The sequence below is a fragment of the Octodon degus genome, unplaced genomic scaffold, assembly GCF_000260255.1.
Source record: "Octodon degus isolate 3935 unplaced genomic scaffold, OctDeg1.0 scaffold00032, whole genome shotgun sequence".
In the NCBI taxonomy this organism is placed as follows: domain Eukaryota; kingdom Metazoa; phylum Chordata; class Mammalia; order Rodentia; family Octodontidae; genus Octodon; species Octodon degus.
This window is the reverse complement of record NW_004524608.1, coordinates 9,739,985-9,744,768: the sequence shown is the minus strand read 5'-3', so window position 1 is coordinate 9,744,768 and position 4,784 is coordinate 9,739,985.

The window sequence follows — 4,784 nt, the reverse complement described above, 5'->3', positions numbered from 1 at the left end:
AGCCACTCTGCTCTGTTTTGTCCTGCTATTATCTACACATTTTATCTTTAATCCAAGATTAAAATTTTTTATTATTTTTAATCCAAGAATGGACTTTTTTGTCATTAGTAGTTTCATTATATAATACAAATGTACAAAAGTTATAAGTGTAGTCTTAAAGCTAGGCTCCCAAATACAATGATATAGCTACTCTATATTGCTGCAGTGAGGCTATTATTAGCATCTTCAGATCTATTTTCATGTCATCTCACAATCATTGTTCTTTCTCTCATTGCCAGTCTAGCTGTGACACTGACATCCAATCTTGCAACATAGCGTTTTTCTTTTATGAAGAACACATAAATGAAATTATGCTGACTGTATTTCTGTCTCTGGCTTCTTTTGGTAGCAGATATCCCTGCGTCAGTCATCTGTTTCATCTTGTTTAATACTAATTCACTAAGTCTTCACTGCGACACAGTAGTCTATTACACTGATACAGCATAAATTGTTGACTCTAACATAGATACGCTTTGAGATTTTTCTAATATTTAACTGTTTCAAAATTAATACTGGAAATTTCTTAAATATGACTTTCTTCTATCAATACATAAGCCTGCATTTCTCCTAATTGTGTACCTTAGAGTTAATGCTGGAAGTCAGAGAGGGCAGATATTCATCAGCAGAAATAGCTCTCACCAGTTTGTAAGAACACTGCTATTAGGGCTGGCCAAATAGCTCAGTGGATTAAGGGGGTTCGATCCTGGGCCTGCCCTGCTGGGATGTACTGAAACAGTGATTGAGACTGGGCGTGGTGGCTTGCGCCTATAATCCCAGCACTTGGAAGGCTGTAACTAGGAGAATCACTATTAGTCCAATCTTTTAGTGAGACCCTGAACATCCTGTAGGCCCTTCCCTAAAAAAAAAAAAAAAAAAAAAAAAAAAAAGAAAACTAATAATAATAAATAGAGAACACTGCTACTTACAGTCCTGTTAAAAGACTTCACGTTGCTCCAGCCGCTCACCGACATTTATGTTGACATTTATGTTTTCTAATTGTTTCAGGTGTGTGTGTGTGTGTGTGTGTGTGTGTGTGTGTGTGCAGGGTCTCACTGTGCAGCTCAGACTCACTAGGCAGCTCGATCCCCTGTTTTCTGCCTCCCAAATTCTGGGATTACAGGCACGTGCCACCATGCACAGACTCCACCACCAGCTCGGCACGCCCAGGCTGGGGCTGGTGCTGTGTGCGGTGCCAGGGACCCTTGCCCCTGCGCTTACCTAAGCAAGTGCTTAGTCTGCTGAGCTATCCTGCCAGCCCAGGTTTCTAATTCTTTTAGTTTTAGCCCTTTTGATGTGTGTCTTTTTGTTTTTGCTCTCTCTCTCTCTCTCTCTCTCTCTCTCTCTCTCTCTCTCTCTCTCATAGATTATTACTCAGATCGGAGGACTAGATTACTAGATTGCTCTCGTTGGAGTCTAACTTTTGGACACTAGTTCCTTCTGACTCACCCTCCAGAGCGGTGAGGATTACAAGCGTATGCCATAATGTTCCTCTTTGCCTATTTCTACATTGGCTTTATGTCTTTTTGCTGTTTGTGGGTGGTCATCATATATCTTGCAAGATTTTAATCACTTCTAAGTTTTACTGCTCTCTGATATTTTTTCTTTTTTAAAATTTCATTTTTTAACAATTAATTTTATTGAGAAAGAAATAGCAATGAGGCAGTTTCAGAGCAGGTTAGTAGGACAGTTACAATAATTGATACATTGCCTATTGTTCTCTTCATAGTAGTTATTCAGAGTACAAGATGTAGGCATGATATATTGTCTAAGCACTATTAGTGCAAATTTTTTTTCTCACTGTACTAAGAGAAAGTAGCTGTGTATCTATCCTAACTAATATGTGTGTGTGTGTGTATATATCAATAAAATGGTCCTTTATTTATATCCCCTTTTATGTTTAATTTTGTCAGAGAAGGATATTCCATTGCCATTCACGTATTGTAGGTGCATGAATTCAGAAAACTAATCCAATAGAGTCCAGTAGTACATAATAGTAGTGGGTTATCTGTAGGACTGGCAATGCCAGAAGTTGTTGACTTGAGCCTTTTATAGATCAGCATATTAATACGGCTTTAGGCATCTTTTTCATCCATTCCTCAGGTGTGAATTTTTTAAAACTAATTATTCATTTATTTACTTATTTATTTTGATATTGGGTCTTACTATGCAGTTTGGACTTGTAGTGATCCTCCTGTCTCTACCTCCCTAGTGCTGGGATTACAGGCTGGTGCCGCCACGGCATTCCAGGGCCCACATGGTGTGCCTGGGGTGCTGGGGCTGGCACAGCATGCAGTACTGAGGACTGAACCTAGGCCCTTGTGCTTACCAGGCAGGTGCTTAGACCACCAAGCTGTCACCCCATGCCTGACTTGCTTGTATGTGCTTTTTAAAAACATTTCCTTAAATGAAAACATCACAAAACATCCTTTTCCTTTTTGCCCTTCTAGTAATGAGTTTAGTTGTTGGATCTTTGTGGTTGTAGTGATTACTACTTTTTCTGCATTTTCTTTAAAACTTCCCTATCAGAATTTTCATTAAGGTGTACTTCCATGTAACATTATAAAGTCTTTGTTTTATATTTTAATTAGTCCGTAGTCCATCCAGATTCCTGAAATTTAATTTCATTATATGAGATGGTAGTCAAAATACATATTTTTCTTGTATATTTATTTTCTATGTTACAATAAACTGAATTTTTCTGTTTGTATTCAGTGCCATATTTACCATAGAACAAATATTTCTGTATGTGTCAATTTGTTTCTAGAACCTAAATTCTTTTGCTTATATGTAATTCATCTAGTCTTCTTTCAATTCCACATTGTCACAAGTTTTAAAAATTGTTCACTATTCTTAGCTCTATTTTCATATATAATTTTCAAGAGCCAGTGAGATAGCCCAGTGGATTAAGCACCTGCTTTGGCAAGCACACAGACCAGGGTTCGATTCCCGGGCCCATATACAGTGCCTGCCCTACCCCAGGAGCAAATTGAGCCAGTGACCGAGTCTGGTCTTGGTGGCCCACACTTATAATCCCTGCGCTGGGGAGGTTGAACACAGAAGGATCGCAAATCTGAGCCATGTAATGATACCCTGTACCAAATATATAAATGAAAAAAAAATGACCTATTTGCATACAGGAACTGCTAGAATTTTCTCACTTTGCATTAAATATAGAGATATATTTAGATAAAATAGACAAACAGTGGAATCTTTCAGTCTATTGTATATTCCCTATTTATTTGGTCATTTTTAAAGCATTTCAATGTGTTTTATGTATGAGTAGCAGAGACCATACCATTATCTTACAACCCCAAGCAGAGAGGATAGAAAGAGTTCATGTGCAGAAGGAAACAAGAGCAACTGCTTTTATTTATCACAGCTTAGGGCTAAACCAAGACGGCATGATGACGCCACCACTGGTGGAAGCAAGAGAAAACCCACAGGCCACTTAGCATCAGGAGCTAACAGTCTTGAAAGAAAAAGGGTGGATCTCTCCTGAGGACGAACCTCCACGCGGCACAGAGCCAGCGACGCAGGTACAGGGTTGACGGCGACAGCCGCACACCTCAGTGGAAGGACACCGATCAGCTGAAAGTGCAAGTGTGGAAAAGGCACGGCACCAATAACCATCAAAAGGTGGTGATAATATAGCAAAGCTGTATTAATATCAAAAAATAGAATCTGAGACAAGGAGAATTATTAGAGCTAAAGAGGGACATTTTATAGTGACTGAAATGGCTAGTCAGTGAAAAAATACAATGAATTCACCTTAACAAGAATCTTAGAAGAAAATATGAGAGTACAAGTAACATGTGATTATGGACTTACGTGAATGTGACAATAATATTTTTAAACTGCAGTGCTAAATTTGACCCTTTTATTATTTGAGAAACAACTTATTTGCTTTCTAAAGCACAACACACACCTAGAGGCTGGCTGTAGTTCATACAAATGCCACCAGATGGCAGCAGTTATCTGCTGTAAAGCGCACGCCAAACAAAATTTTGCAGCTGTTACTAGAAAGCAAAGCACCGGAGAAAGCTAACCATTTGCCCTTACACCACAACCCGATTATCGTGCTACAGAATAGCTTGTTTACAAAAGTATTTTAAAGATTTAATGTACATTAATTTACAAGGAATCAAAAAATGATGCAGTGCTTGCCTTCACCGAGATTATGGAGTAAAGGAAAGTATTGTGCAATAAATAATAGCTATGAGACCAAAAATAGGAGACTGTAAATATTAACAGAACATGCACATCTGATCAATCTTAGGTCACATAAGACTTCCTGAGAGGTGAATTTCTCGGTAATGTATAATGATCACCATCTGGTAGAAGTTATTGATTGAGTCAAAAGATATCAAAGAAAACTAAAAATGATGAGTGACACAGAAAAATGTGGAAAATAGAACGCTGCACTAAGGGAAGTGGCATGAGCAAGAACCTAGAGTCCGTGTTGTTTTGCTTTGCTGCAGCACAGAAAGGGATTTATTACAGGTGAATTCAAAGAACTGAAGCAATTTATTTGGCTGCTATGGAATTGTAACCTGGAGCCATATTTTAAAAATAATAAGAGTAAAAGTTACTATTCTGAAAGGGACTTTGACCAAGTATTTAAGGAATAAGTACTCCTCAGTTTTGCTGAGCTGTGGCTAGCACCTCCCACCTGTCTCGGGAGCCTTGGGGAGTGCGACCCTGTCCACACCATCATAGCCAGGGCCTCTGGGAGCCTCAGCCTTCCC